This window comes from Labeo rohita, unplaced genomic scaffold, assembly GCF_022985175.1.
Source record: "Labeo rohita strain BAU-BD-2019 unplaced genomic scaffold, IGBB_LRoh.1.0 scaffold_539, whole genome shotgun sequence".
NCBI classification, from domain to species: domain Eukaryota; kingdom Metazoa; phylum Chordata; class Actinopteri; order Cypriniformes; family Cyprinidae; genus Labeo; species Labeo rohita.
Genome location: NW_026129461.1, coordinates 33,491 through 50,158, shown reverse-complemented (window position 1 = coordinate 50,158; position 16,668 = coordinate 33,491). Strand labels below are relative to the sequence as shown.

General features: G+C 37.1%; 1 long non-coding RNA gene across 1 annotated transcript; it reads right to left on the bottom strand.

Annotated features, from left to right (window-relative positions):
• Nucleotides 1-1,799: 1,799 nt before the first annotated feature.
• Nucleotides 1,800-7,231, bottom strand: LOC127161056 (uncharacterized). The gene is made up of 5 exons (XR_007826916.1): nt 7,108-7,231; nt 5,442-5,469; nt 5,114-5,199; nt 2,615-2,876; nt 1,800-2,038 (listed from the first exon to the last, which is right to left on the bottom strand). It is a non-coding gene; the product is annotated as an uncharacterized LOC127161056 (long non-coding RNA).
• Nucleotides 7,232-16,668: the final 9,437 nt, after the last annotated feature.

Genomic DNA, 16,668 nt, shown 5'->3' with positions numbered 1-16,668 from the left:
ATGAAGGATATCATGTGTTCTTTGAAGTATCAGGCCATTTTGGCAAGAATTGTGATGCTTTTGGTGCAATGACTGAAGCTGATGATCAATGGACTTTCCTGCAGGACAATCATCCTAAAGTATACATCAAAATCTACTTATGCTTCGTTCAGGAATCAGTCATAGAATGTTCTTGAGTGGCCTGTTCAGTCTCCAGATTTAATTCTCATTGAAAATATTTGCTTGAATTTGATTAAAGCAGTGGCAATGTGAAAACCAAAGATTATCAGTGATCTGAAAGCTTTTTCAGGCAAGAAATGGGCCAAGATTGCAGTAGAGAGGTGACAGAAGCTTCCAAGTACTTTCAAGCAGCGATTATTGGTGGTTTTAAAGAATAAAAGATTCTGCACCAAATTTTACTTTTGGGGGTTGAATAATTTTGAACATGAACATTTAGAGCCAATTTAATTTTTATTTTTTTTCTTACGTTACTTACTTGCGTTCTCAGAATTATTCAAATGTGTAATGACAAACTTTCTCCAATAATGTACAGATGCCTTTGTTGAATTGTTTTCACTGAATTTTGTTCTCTGGATCAAAATGTCTTGCAGGTCAAGGGGGTTTATTTTATGTATGTATTTTAGTTAGGTATTCAGTTAAGTATTTAGTTAAGAATTTCAGTAGTGAAACAAAATAAATCTCTACACCTATGCATAAAACGATTGTGTGACATTGCCTGGCTGTCTGTTTAGTGGTGCCCTGACACCACTAAATGGTTCACTGGTTTAAAAACCTGCTATAGAGGGTTTGCACCGACGTCAGGTTCTGGTTAGTTACCCGGATGCGCTGCCATTGTGCCGATACTTATATGTAAACAGCATTAATTGCACGGTTAGTGTACCACTGAAGATGTTGTTCTACTAATTTATGCCGTCTAAACTAAGGAAAATGTGTGGAAGCTGCTAAATCATATAGAGAATGACTTCGTAAACAGGAAGGGTTGTATTTATTTTGACAAACTAAAGTTAATACAGGGCTCAACACTAAGCAGCAGTAGTGTTTCCTTGGTTACTGCTGTACACAAAGCTCCACTACGCTGCTTTATAATGCATTATACAGATGCTAGATGAAAAGAAAAATGTAAACTTTTCTGAAAACAGACAGTTCCCCTCCAACTTCCGGATTGATGACGTAATGTGAAAACACTCTATTCATTCTTAAGGTATTGTTTTCATTATAATGTACTGATTCAACTTAGTTATCAAAAATAATTATTTTACCACTATGATGACATGCTCTCGTATATGAACAGAAAGCATCCATCAAACATATTTCAAAGGAATCCGGTGCCACATTCCTGTCCACATCACTGTCTTTACTGGGTGCTTTTAGGGAATATTTGCATTTATCCACACTTGTCATTAGGCCGTATACCTGCACTACACCACTGAATAGCACTGATATCCCAAAACAACATGTGGATATAACATTAGGTACTAAAGAAAATAGAAAATAAGCACATTCTAAAAAATCGCTTATTTACTTTTAATGAAAATGTTGAGGGCAAATATGATGATTTTGTGTATCACCGCTGCTATCCAGGCCATCCAACACTGCTTGGTTATTTCCGCTGCATGTTGTCTAATGTTTCTTTCAAGTGATTTGTTTCCTCTGTTCAGTGTCTGTTGGAGGAACTGGATGTCAGACCCCTGTGGACTGTTTACTGTGCTTCCCCCGTGTATGCCCATATTTGGACTTCCGTTTCCGTTTCTCATTATTCACGTCACTGTGTCATAGTTCACCTGTCTCCCCCTGATTGGTTGTGTCCGTGTATTTAAGGTTTGGTTGTATGTTCATGTTTGTCGGCGATTACATTGTCATTCCGTTCATGTTCGTAGTGTTTGCTGGTTCCCTGCTGTTTTCCCTGTGTTCGTTTTATGTACTCTGTGGATTATTTAAATAAACTGCATTTAGTTGGATCTCCGCACTTCTCCTGCTTCATTCCCCGCACACGACGACTAAACCGTGACACTGGAGCACTAAATGAGTTTGCAAAACACTGATGAAAGGAAAAAAAAAATGAATGAATTAATTAATTGATTAATGAATGATAGGTAAATGTATTAAATTTATTTTCATATTTATTTATTGACATATTTCTTTGTCCATATGGTAATAAGGGTGAAACAAAAACTAAGAACTAGTCAGAAATTACACAACAGTAAGACAAACACTATATAAAACTCAGAAAGAGGCTCCTTACTTTAGTAGAGTGGTAGAAAGATTTGTAATTGACAGCAAATGACACAATTAGCTTGTATTTTTTCAATTTTCATCTTAAACCTCACTACATTTTGTTGTTTGTGCTTGTTTGCAATTTTATATCTTTAGGGGTCATCAGATGCCCATTTTCCACAAGTTGATATGATTCTTTAGGGTCTACAATTTCTCAATGGTAGTGTCCCTTTTTCCTTGCCAAAATCAGCTCTGCAAAAATTAACCTATTCTGGTGGATGTTGCTTTAAATGTTAATGAGCTCTGCTGGAGTGATGAGCCTGTTTACTTTAGCCACATTTAGCCGCGTTTAGCTATAAAACTTCAAGATTCATAAATAAACACAAAAACTTATACTCACTTCTGCTGTAAGTGAAGCTGGATCACAAATTATTTGTGCGAACATAGATGAATATATGTAGATCGGGAGGTGCATTCCATCACAAACAAAAGTCCTCCACTGTGTCTTCAGCGGCTCAGATTTCGGGAGTAAATGACAACTACTATGTTCATTATTACATCCAACAACAGAACACCTCAATCTCTTAGAAGCCATTGTCTACATCCCTGTTCCAGCATTGAAACAATGGCGATCGGGCTGTTACAGCTCATTCAAGGCGGGTCTAAGTTAAGATCAAAGAAGTTGTCAATCATGAGATGGGGTTTTCAACATACCCTAACTGTCATGAACAGGAACAAAAACAGTCCAGGCAGAGTAAGACAAGATGAGCGTTCGGCATTAAAAAGTATATAAATTGTATTATTTTAATTAAAATAACCAATCGTTTTGCTAGATAAGACCCTTCTTTCTCGGCTAGGATCATTTACAACCACATTTGGAACCGTTTGAAGCCGTATTTAAACTGCTTTTTGGAAGTTCAAAATCGGGGCACCATATCAGTCCATTACATGGAGAAAAATGCTAAAATGTTTTCCTTAAAAAACATAATTTCTTTACACCTGAAGAAAGAAAGACATGAACATCTTGGATGACAAGGGGGTGAGTACATTATTTGTAAATTGTTGTTCTGTAAGTGGACTTCTCCTTTAACCACTGACTAATGATCAAGGGACCTGAGAGATTAGGTAGAGTTTAGGTAAATTTAAAGTTAAACTGAAGACCTTGATTAGTTTGTTCAGGCACACTCGACTAGGTTGGAGCAAAACGCTGCATGTACAGTGCCCTCCACTAATATTGGCACCCTAGGTAAATATGAGCAAAGATGGCTATGAAAATAATTCTGCTTTGTTTATCTTTATGATCTTACATTCAAAAAATTCGCAATATTCTAACGTATCATTTAAGTAAAACCATGGAAAGCAGGGGGAAAATCTCATTATGAAATAAATGTTTTTCTGTAGTTCATGTTGACCACAATTATTGGCACCCAATTATTGCAACGTCCTTTATTCAGGATGACAGCTCTGAGTTTAAGACAGCTTCTCCTTTAATGCCTGAAGAGTTTGGAGAACACCTGACAAGAGATCAGAGACTATTCCTTCATACAGAAACACTTCAGATCCTTTAGTTTCCCAGCTCCATGCTGGTGCTTCTTCTCTTCAGTTCACCTCATGTATTTTCTATAGGGTTGAGGTCAGGCAACTGGGACGGCCATGGCAGAAGCTTCATTTTATGCTCAATGACACATTTTTGTGTTGATTTTGATGTTTGATTTGGATCACTGTCCTGATGGAAGATCCAACCACAGCTCATTATAGAACTTCTAACAGATGCAGTCAGGTTTACATTTTTTATCTGTTGGTATTTGCTAGAATCCATGATGCCATGTATCTGAACAAGATGTCCAGGACTTCTGGCAGGAAAATAAGACCACAACATTAAAGATCCAGCAGTATATTTAACCGTGGACATGGGGTACTTTTTGTACCAAACCTATCTTTTTTTTAGTTTCATCTGACCACAGAAGCCATTCCCATTTGAAATTCAAGTTGTGTCTGACAACTGAATATGCTGGAGTTTGTTTTTGGACGAGCAAGGAGGATTTTTCTTAAAACCCTCCTGAACAACACGTGGTGACGTAGGGGCTGTTTGAATTTTTTTTAATCTTTTGACCCCAAGACTCAACTTATCTCTGCAATTCTCCTACTGTGATCCTTGGAGAGTCTTTGGACACTTAAACTCTCCTCCTCAGCATGCATTAGGATATAGACACACATCCTGGCATCCAGGCAGATTTGTAACATCTTTAGTTGATTGGAATTCTTAATTATTGCCCTAATGATGGAAATTGGGATTTTCAATCCCTTAGCTCTTTTCTTACAGCCACTTTCTATTTTGTGAAGCTCAACAATCTTGTTCTGCACATCAGAACTATATTATTTGGTTTTATTCCTTGTGATGGATGATTAAGGAAATTTGGCCTTAAATTTGTGCTCCTCATATTTATAATCCTGTGAAACAGGAAGTTATTGCTGGACAAAATCATACTCCTAGTCATTCTAGTGTGCTAAATAAATGCAAATATGAATGGGAATATACTTCAGAGATATTTTACTCATTATAATTTCTAAGGGTGCCAATAATTGTGCCCAACATGCATATGAGAAAAAACATTTATTTCATAATGTAAGTTTCCCCCCACTATTAATTGTTTTACTTCAATGAAAGGTTAGCATTTTGTGAATTTTTTTGAATGTAAGATCATAAAGATAAACAAAGCAGAATTATTTTCATAGCCGTCTTTGCTCATATTTACCTAGGGTGCCAATATTAGTGGAGGGCACTGTAAGTGGACCTGGAGAGACAATGTTGAGATCTCCTGCAATATGTTCTAAACATGACAATTTAGAGAGGCAGGATGACTGCTAGATTGATGAATTACAACTCTGGTTTCCAGACCTGGGCATTGAGGACCAAAGTTCTGCAGAGTTTCTGGTGATCCTTGATCAGCTGCTCAGGTCTGCTTAATTGGTGTTGGAACTAAACTTTAAAAAGAGAAAGAAGACAATCAATTATGATGTTGTAAAGTAAAATAAAGTTAAATTAAAATTTTTGGATTAAATTAATATGATATAAATATGCTAAACATCTGAAAATGCACAGATGAGAAGAAAGCGATGCTTAATGAGAGCTTTCAATCCACTGAAAAATAAGAAGCAATATGAAAAAAAAAAATTGTTTTATTCTTGTTAGTCTTATTATTATTCTTAAAATACGTTATCATTACCTTGTGTTTTATTGATGATGTTCAGTCTCTGAAAAAAAAAAAGTTAGTTTATATAACTATTAGTTATGAATGGCATCATATCAGTTTTAATGCTGTGAGCAAAATGCATACAAAATACGACAAAATACGATAGAACCTATTATAATCAGTGATGCTGTCTACACTGGATGAGGCACAGCGCAACACTACAAATCCCTGACAGCAAACTGATGCCGTGTTCTATTTATCATGTACTGACACAAAGTTCAAATGATTTTCAACGGTCACTTTGGTTTGCATCCAGCATAGACAGACAATCTACATCATTGTGCATTGCATTCTTGGTATACAATACAAATCACCAAAGGTAAAAAAAAAAAAATCTGTTTACGTTGATATTTTTAAGAGCTTATTGCACTTTATTAGAATAAATGGACTAATATTTGAATCCCTTGTGTTATTAACATTTGTGGTTAGTTTTGTTTACACTTTTGAAATAAGTCTCTTATGTTCACCAAGAAAACTACATTTATTTGATCATAAACAAAAACAGTAATGTTTATCATTACAATATAAAATAACTGTTTTCTATGTGAATACATTGTAAAATGTAATTCATTCCTGTATTCGCAAATGTCTAGCATGAAAGATTCTAGGAAGGAACATAAACAATCTGTCGCAGGGCCAACAATGTTTATTATACGATGTCAGGTCTATTAGAAATAAATTATAGCAAAGGTGAAATGCAGAAAAGAAAAATAAATAATATATAGAATATACAAAACAATACAATTTAATAATAGAATTTACATTTTTAGGTTTACTTATTTAATGCTCATATACAGTGTTACTTATGTTTGTACATTGAAGTCCTTTTAAAATATCTAACAAGCACACAAACATAACTCTTTCCGCTCCAGACTTGAATGTTCAGTGTGTGCACCCATTAAAGCAAGTAGATGTCACGCAGAATGTATAAATGTCACCATACAGTAATATTATCTTATAAAGTACATAATGTACAAATGAAGTAAAACACTTACTTAAATACATATTTTAAATGAGATAAAACACTTAATTCTGGTATTTCCCTGTTAAAAGCCACCTCCACCTCAGCACTGCATAGCAATTCAGATCTATGAGAAATGTTTAGGTGCACACAGCATATTAATATTACATAAAGTAATATTACACATAATGTAAATGTAGTAAAACACTTATTTTTGGCATTTTCCTTAATATAACCAACTTTCCCATCTGCTCTGCATTGTGATTGAAAGAAAATATCTCTCTGAGAAAAAGTTTAGTAGAGCACAGCACATAAATATCACTATAAATCAATATGATGTTACAAAATACATATTTTAAATGAGATAAAACATTTACGTCTAGTGTTTCCCTGTTAAAAGCGACCTCCACCTTAGGACTGCATAGCAATTCAGATCCATGAGCAGGTGCACACAGAAAATTAATATCATAATAAAATAATATTACACATAATGTAAATGAAGTAACACTTTTCCTTGATAAAACCAACTACAAAACCAACCAAAGAAAATAATATGAGAAAAAGTTCAGGAGAGCACAGCACATAAATATCACTGTGAGAAACATTTAGGTGCACACAACATATTAATGTGGTCATAAAGTAATATTATGCATAATGTAAATAAGGTAAAACACTTACTTTCTGTGTTTTCCTTGATACAACCAACTTCCCTGTCTGCTCTGCGTCATGAGTAAAAGAAAATAACGTTATCGCTCTGAGAAAAAGTATAAATAAATAAATACACATAAATTTAGCTATAAATCAATATGATGTTATAAAATACATATTTTAAATGAGATAAAACACTTAACTTTCCATGTTAAAAATGACCTCTACGTCATCACTGCATAGCAATTGAGATTTTACACTTACTTTCGGTGTTTCCTTGATAAAACCATCTGCCCCATCTGCTCCGCATCGCAAGTGAAAGGAAATACCATTATCTCTCTGAGAAAAAGTTTAGGGGTAAAGTTAACTGCACAGCACTCTCATCTGTTCCGCATCACGAGTAGAAAAATGTCTTTGAGAAAAGTTTAGCGGCATATAGCACATTAATATCATTATAAAACGATATGATATTACAAAACACATTTTGTGCGTAAGATTAAACACTTTATTTCGTTGTTTCCCGTCCTCATATGCTCCGCATCGCGAGGAAAGAAAATGGCATCTGTGAAAAATATTTCAAATGAGTGAGTCGCGCACACGAGCAAATGTCCCGGATGTGGCTAATACGGATATAAGACCGTATTAGATCTTATATCGGTCAGAGGGCGCTGTTTACAGTAGTGAGTGTTAATCCTCTGATTTTCAGCAACACACGTTTAAATCTTTACTCTAAAAGTCCTTAACACCAGGATTTTAACACTGCGATTTTGCTAATGATCCATTCATAGACTCTTAAGTATTTGCCTATTAAAATCTAAACGGCGACTTTTTTTTTGTTTTGTTTTTGTTATTCAAGACATGGTCAGTGTACCTTCAAGAAGAATTAAAAAAATAAATAAATAAATAACAATGAGCTGTGTATTGTATGACAATAAAAATTTAGTTGCATATTTGTATAAACTGTGTGTAAAGAAAAAGAAGGTCATCCACATGTTTGTAAACATTCTTTATCATATATGGCTCATTCAAACTGTGTTATTACAATTACATATATGTTCACATATATTAACTATCGTTTTATATGTTCATATATATGGCCATATATCACATTTCTATATAATATAATATAGCTTTAGAAATAGTAAACGTGGTGTAGAAACAACACTGAAAAAAGCAGATTAAGAACTATAAGGCATTAATATTTTTTTTCCGTACACATATTTACACTTGAAGAACAATTTGTACGCTTTATGTTTTGTTTATTTTTTAAAATATTTAACGGTACTTACAGGCCTGGCGTCAAGGAGGGGCATGGGGGGGCTATGACGTCCTGAAGCCCCCTGTCACGGTATACAGGTTTACTGGCTCTCTCTCTTTCTCCCTTTCTCTCTCTCTCCCTCTCTCCCTCTGTGTGTGTGCTTGTGTTCTCTCTGCTGGTGAGCTGATCAGGTGCAGCTGTGGCTTGTTAGCTCCTCTATTTAATCCCTTGCTTCCTACCTTTTGTTGTGAGATTGTTGTTGTTGAGCAGTGGTTCCAGTCCTGGTGGAGTTCTCTTGCCAGCCAGTTCCTTCTAGCTTGAATCATCCTCTGTGCTTCCTTCCTGGTTCTCATGGTGGACTTCGCCTTGCTCTTCTGCTGCATGTTCCAAGAACTCTCCTTTTGCACCCGTGAAATCTTTCCTTGGATTTGTCTGCTTCAAGGTTTTCAATAAACTGTTTTACTTGTACTCACGCCTGAATCCTCTGTTATTTGCACTGACAGAACGATCTGACCACAATGGATTCAGCGAGCGTGTCCGAGCTACAGAACTTCCTGGTGAATAATGCCTCCCACATGGATCAACAGGATGAGCAACTCTGAGCCATGGGACAAGCGATCCAAATGCTGGTAACCCAGGTGACCGACCTGTCTGCTCAAATTCACCACCTGAAAACCAAGGCCGTTAATCCCCCCATTGCACCACCACTGGTCTCCTCTGCCTCCACTCCCACAAGTGGCACTAGCAAACCCCGCCTACCGCTGCCTGCCCCATATGCTGGTGAGCCACAGTTGTGTTGAGCCTTTTTAACTAAATGCTCACTTTTCTTCTCTCTCCAGCCGTTGACTTACGCTACGGAACAGTCCAAGGTAGCACTGGTAATGACCTTACTGACTGGAAAGGCGTTGCTATGGGGCACAGCTGTCTGGGAGAATAAGCATCCATGTGTTGCTTCTTTTCTAACTCTAGAGGACGAGATGAAACAAGTGTTTGACCATGCAGTCACAGGGCGGGAAGCGGCTCGAGTTCTAGCAGATCTTCGGCAGGGGCATTGCTCTGTCGCCGATTATGCCATTGACTTTTGCACTTTGGCTGCGGAGTGTAAGTGGAATCAGGAGGCTCAATGGGACATTGAGAGTTTTTAGTGGCTGGGGTAAAAGCCATCAGCCCTGCTGTCGACACGGAGCCTATGCAGGTGGGCAAGGCTCGACTGTTGTGGGAAGAGAAAGACCGCCGGAGGGAGAACGGACTGTGCCTATACAGGTGCTGTGGGGCACCTGGCAGCTAAGTGTCCAGTAAAAGCCCAAACCCGGCCATAGATCCGAGGTTATGGTCGGGTGCTTCTTCTGAAAAGAAATCCTCTGCTTCTACTCTCCTTCCGGTTCGATTACTATGGGCATCCAGCGCCCACTCCTGCCAGGCGTTGGTTGATTCAGGAGCCGAAGGTAATCTTTTGGATATTAATATGGCCTTGCATTTACAGTTGCCTATTTTTCCCTTAACAGATGAGGTCATGGTGAATGCCCTTAATGGACAATGACTACTTGCCATTACACACGTTACCGATCCAGTCACACTCGTCATTTCTGGGAATCACTCTGAGAGGATCCGATTTCTACTCACAAAGTCTCCGCTCACCCCAGTTGTTTTGGGTCACCCCTGGCTGGTCCTCCACAACCCCCGTGTGGCCTGGGGGCACAACTCCATCACCGCATGGAGCGATTACTGTCACTCCTCCTGTCTTTTGTCTGCCTGTTCCTCTGTGTCTTGTTCTGTGTTTTAGGGGGAGCCAGTGGATCTGTCTGGTGTGCCCACGGAGTACTCTGACCTGATGGAAGTGTTTGGCCTTTCCAACTCACCTGCTGTTTTCCAGGCACTCGTTAATGATGTCCTGAGAGATATGGTTGACCAATTCATTTGTCTACCTGGATGACATATTGATTTTTTTTTTTTTTTTTTTTTTTTCTCCAGGAAACATGTCCAGCATGTCAGGCAAGTGCTCCAAAGGCTGCTAGAGAATGGGCTTTTTGTCAAGGCGGAAGTGCATCTTCCATGCACAGTCTGTTCCGTTTTTGGGATACATCGTCTCGTCCAAGGGCGTGCGCATGGATCCCGACAAGATTAAGGCTGTGGTGGATTGGCCAACTCCAGATTCCCGCAAGGTCCTGCAGAGGTTCCTGGGATTCGCCAATTTTTACCGGTGTTTTATTCACAACTTCAGCCAACCAGCTGCTCCCCTGACCACCTTGACCTCCACCAGGGCAACGTTCAGGTGATCTAATGCAGCCGAAGTTGCATTTTCCAACCTCAAGAATCCAACCTTTTTCGGCTCCCATCCTCATAGCCCCTGATCCTTCACGTCAGTTTGTGGTGGAGGTCGATGCGTCAGAGGTGGGGGTAGGTGGGGTTCTTTCCCAGCGCGCTCCCGCGGATAAGACGCACCCTTGTGCGTGGTGTGTTGTGTGTTGTGTTGTGTGTGTGTGTGTGTGTGTTTTTTTTTTTTTTTTTTTTTTTTTTTTTTCTCATCGTTTGTCCCCCGCTGAACGCAACTATGACATCTCTTACTGTCCGGGTTCCAAAAATATGCAACCCGATGCATTGTTGTGTTTTTGATCACTCCAAACATCCACTCTCTCCTGAGTGTATCATCCCTGAGAGATTAGTGGTCTCCACACTCACTTGGGAGATTGAGTCGAGAGTTCGCACCGCTTTAGAAGGGGTAACGCCCCCGTCTGGATGTCCACTGAGTCGATTATTTGTGCCGGGGGGTTTACAGTCCAATGTTATCCAATGGTGTCATTGTTCCAACGTGGCTTGCCATCCAGGAGTCAATTGTACCATGTTTCTGGTCAAACAGCAAGTCTGGTGGCCTGGGTATGGCTTGTGAAATTCAGGGTTTTGTTTTGGCCTGCTCTGTCTGTGCCCGTGGTAAGATTTCCAATCGACCCCCAGAGGGGCTTCTTCAACCACTCTCAGTGCCTTCAAGACCATGGTCCCACATCGTGCTAGATTTTGTCACAGCCCTACCACCTTCTCAGGGCAACACGGTAGTTTTGACCATGGTGGACTGGTTCTCGAAGGCAGCCCATTTCATTCCCTTGCCCAAATTACCCTCTGCCAAGGAGACAGCAGTTACTGTCGTGAACCACGTCTTTCACATTCATAGCCTCCCAACCGACGTGGTTTCCGACAGGGGACCCCAATTCATTTCCAAGTTTTGGCGTGAATTTTGTAAATTACTGGGAGCGAGTGTAAATCTGTCCTTTGGTTTCCACCCTCAGAGTAACTGTCAGACAGAGTGAGCCAACCAGGATTTAGAGCGAGTGTTACAATGTTTGGTCTCCCAGAATCCTTCCTCTTGGAGCCAGCAACTCTCGTGGGTTAAGTAAGTTAAGTATGTTTTACTTGCACTTGCGCCTGAATCCTCTGTTATTTGCACTGACACCCCCCTTGCAATGATCTGAAGGTCCGATCCCTTTACCCTCGGAATACGATTTTAAACATGGAAAGCTAAACCGAATGCGATTTCAACCGAGGGGTACCTCTCCAATCTGATGTGTGCCACCTCAGATTCAATTTGACCCACTTTAACCCCCCAAAACTCGTTGATTTTAACCATTCGATGCAGACACCCGTGTATTTAAACTTTCACTGCTAAATTCAAACGTGCTTTTTGCGCCTTGTCAGGCGCTGAGCCAGATAGACGCTCTCAGTGCTTAGCCTATATCACAACGATTTTGTGTTTTCAGCCACATAAAACTAATGTTTCAGACATTTAAATTAATTACTAGCAAAAAAAGACATTTGTTAAATAGACTACACACTGATGTTTGTAAGTTTGTTAAATGCACTGGTGTGTAAAGAAAGTGGTAATAATCCTTTCAATTAAAATCTGACAGCGTATTTTATTCATATAAAATATGCCGCGTTAGCCCCCACAATAGCCCCCCCTGAAAATCATACAAGCCCCCCGGGGTCACGTGTCCTGGCGCCGGGACTGAGTACTTTAGACATATGTGAACATGTATGGGTGTAATTTATGTGAATTTATTAACAGACTGTATAAGGACTGTGGCTTATCATGGTGTTTGTGATGCTTAATATGTTTTTATGGATAGTCATAAAAATGTAGTGATTGTGAACAAATGTTAAGAGGTGTGTTATACACAGCATAAGTGTTTTCAACGAGATATGACCCACTAGGGGGCACTTTTTGCTCGATTTCTGCCATGCCAAATACGTTTTCATATAGTTTGAGAATGCTTAGATACAGATAATTTATGGGATGTGCACGTTGTGCGGTGACGCATAACTATTTCTAGAATCTATTTCTATATTTGCTACATATACGTTCACGGCTATATTAGGGCTATAAGTGGTCTGAAATAAACTTGCTCAGGTTCATTTAAACTATATTAACTAAAAACAACTAAAAATCAAGTCAGGAATCTTGGTGTGATTCTGGAGTCAGACCTTAGTTTCAGTAGTCATGTCAAAGCAGTAACTAAATCAGCATACTATCATCTCAAAAATATTGCAAGAATTAGATGTTTTGTTTCCAGTCAAGACTTGGAGAAACTTGTTCATGCCTTCATCACAAGCACAGTGGATTATTGTAATGGTCTCCTCACTGGCCTTCCCAAGAAGACCATTAGACAGCTGCAGCTCGTCCAGAACGCTGTTGCCAGGATTCTGACTAGAACCAGAAAATCTGAGCATATCACACCAGTCCTCAGGTCCATACACTGGCTTCCAGTTATATTTAGAATTGATTTTAAAGTACTTTTACTCACCTATAAATCACTCAATGGCCTAGGACCTAAGTACATTGCAGATATGCTCACTGAATATAAACCTAACAGACCACTCTGATCATTAGGATTGAGTCAGTTAGAAATACCAAGGGTTCACACAAAACAAGGGGAATCTGCTTTTAGCTATTATGCTGCCTGCAGTTGGAATCAGCTTCCAGAGGAGATCAAATGTGCTAAAACATTAGCTACATTTAAATCTAGACCCATCTGTTTAGCTGTGCATTTAATGAATAAGCACTGTGCTACATCCGAACTACTTGCACTATGTATAATCCTTTTCCATTTTTAACTGTCTTAAATTTTATTTTAAATAAATTTTTAAATCATTTTAAAAGTTTAAATTTAGTTTTGTTTTGTTTTATTGCTGTTATTTTTTTTTTTTTGATTATTTTACTGCCTCTTTGTGAATTATTGTTTCTATTATTGATTTTATGATTATTGTACTTCCTTTTATGTAAAGCACTTTGAATTACCTATATTAGGCGGACCTAATACAAAACGGCTATTTTTGGGCTAAATTACGACTAAATCTGACGGACCAAACAACAACCGTTTTTCAACGACCATTTTTGGGCCAAATTTGGACCAAAATTAGACGGACCAAACAAAGACCAATTTTCAACATCGATTTTCTTTTTTGGCTAAATTAGGACTAAATCCGACGGACCAAACAACGACCAATTTTCAACATCGATTTTTGGGCTAAAAGAAGTCCATGACGGGCCGACTTGATTTAGCCCAAAAACTATGTCCAAATGACGGCTGGTACTGGGTGTGTTTCTTTTCCTTTTGTTAATCTGTTAATTGGGCTATTTGAGTTAAATATATTTTGCGTATTCATTCATTTTATATATAGACTATGATTTGATAAAAACAGATTTTGATATTTTTAGTTTAACTTAATTTTTGTTGCTTGTCTACCCAGCAAGCAATTTTGTGTTTAAAAGACGTCTATTAGCCGTTCAAACATAGGCCTGACATCTAGGCTAACAAAATTTGGGCTGTTAGTGAAAATTGAATAGACGTCTAACCATAGTCCAAGAATAGACTAGTCATTATATTGAATGCCTACAAATATACATCTAATAAACAACAAAATGGTGATCCATCCAAACAAATTAAATATACAGCTTTTATTAAGAAAAATAACATTTTTAACAACTTAAGAACATACAAAATGATAAAAATGCAAATGAATTAATGACAAAATAAAATATTATAAATACACTTAAATATAAATATTATGATAAAAATATGGAATATAACAACTTAAGATAATAAAAAATATAAAAATGAAGAACAAAAATACATGTGTGTATATACTTCTATTCACCAAGGATGTATTAATATATTTTGAATAAACATATATGTTATTATATATATATATATATATATATATATATATAATATCAGCATTATTTATTTATTATGATAATATTTATTTATTATTATTATTATTATTTAAATACCTTAAGATGTTTAAAAGAAATAAATAATACAAATCAAGAGCATGTTATCACACTTAACATTAAAACATTGTGGATAAATGACAATGTAAAAAAATAAATAAAAAAAAAAAAAGAAAGATTAATCATTTTTTTGGTTTACTTATTTTAACAAATAAAACAACCTACAGTGAACTCAAAGGAAATTATTCATTATTGTTTTTTTTTTTTTTTTTTTGTTTTTTTTTTTTTCTTGTATAAAATGCTTCCCAACTCAAGTACTCTCTTGCTGCTGGGAAGTTGGTCATCACTGCATCTGCCAAATAAGAAAAAAAATAAATAAATAACATAGTATAAGAAAAGCTATTTTGACACAATTTTTTACTTTATTTTCACTAATTGTGACAGAGAGTCATTCTCTTTTACTTGAATGCACACTAAAAAAAAAAAACAAAGTACATATTGTGCATCACCATTCATTGTGTCAAAAAAGAGCAGCTCTCTGGTAAATGTTGAGTGTTGTATATAAATAGCACTAATGACTAAGAACAGTGCAGTCTTTTCAAATGCCACCTTCTGCAACGGACCACCCCCTTAATGTTGAATTTGGACATGAGAGAATTTTTAAAACCCTAAAATATAATACAGATTGAGGTGGTTAACAACTGCAGACAAAGTTTGACATTTTAAAATGACCAGTAAAGGAATTATTTTTTACATTTCCGATTTGCGCTGGAACTTACTGAGTATTGACACCACAATGTTTGATTAATGTGGCATATTTTGAAGACTTTACATTTCCAGCAACCTTCTAGCACTGTCTTTGAGGTTTCTTCCTTCAATTCTGCACAACTTTGACACCTGAATAACACATGCCAATGGCAGGCAGGTAGTATTATATGTGTCAGTGTAAAAGTGTCCAAAATTGTCTGGCACAACTGATTTTATAACAACACAGTGATAGCTGCTGTAACTAAAATGTAGCCCAGTACACACATTAACCTTTTTTTTTTTTTTTTTTTTTTTATCAACAATTACATTTATAATGACAAACACAAAACAACAAAAACAAAAAACAACAATGAGGGTTAAATACAATAATCCAAAGCATATTAGCTTATAGAATTTAGACCATGAAGTGTCTTGATTGCGATGGGGTTATTAGAGTTTCTTATAGAGTTCACATACACATCAAAATCTTTTCTGAAAAAAAAGGGGGTTTTGAACATTTACATTTATGAATGTAAAATTTTGCAACTTTATTAGACAAGAAGAATTTCTGACGAAGAATCGAAAACTCTTCCCAATCTATATCACAAAATATGTTATTCCAAAAGCTTACACAAGCAGGTAGAGAAATCTGAGATCTATTGATAATTGAACGAATGTCTTTGTTTGACATGGTATTGAGAAGACTTTGGTTAACAAATAAGTTAGTGTTTAAAAATTGTCAAAGATTAGCGCTCTAGTGAGGAAATGTTCTTTTGGAGAGTGTTTTTTTTTTTTTTAGCACCATTGCTGCTTGGATCTCCTCATTTTCCAACAGCTTTTCCAGATGTAGAAACTCCTCAATTTGTCCAATTCTTCTGAATGTGTGTTCAATGTATAAATTAATATAGATTAATCTTTGTCAAAGCTGTTTGTTTTGTTGTTCACTCTTTTGCCTTTTCTTGCACTGGTCAGGGCAGATGACCAGAAACCAGGGAACAAAAAGTCAAAAACACAAGGCTCAAGTGAAATATGATAGAAGTGGCTATAAGCCCTATTTATAATAGTAATAAAGCTACTACAATGCAAACCCAGAGCAAAGGTCTGATTTGCATAAATGGTCTGCTCCTGAAGCTGCTGCTTGGTTTTCTTGATCACCGGGTTTGTGTCCTGTTTCTGATGTTGATTCTGCAACAAAACAGTAACAAATCTGTCTGTTATTACAACAGCATTCAGACTGGAATATCAGTAGCTGATCAAACACTTATTCTGTTCAGATTTTTATTTTATTTTATTTTAAATTAAAATCAATATACATTAATCAACCAGTTTTACAGACCCTTGATGATCAGCTCCACAGTCTCCT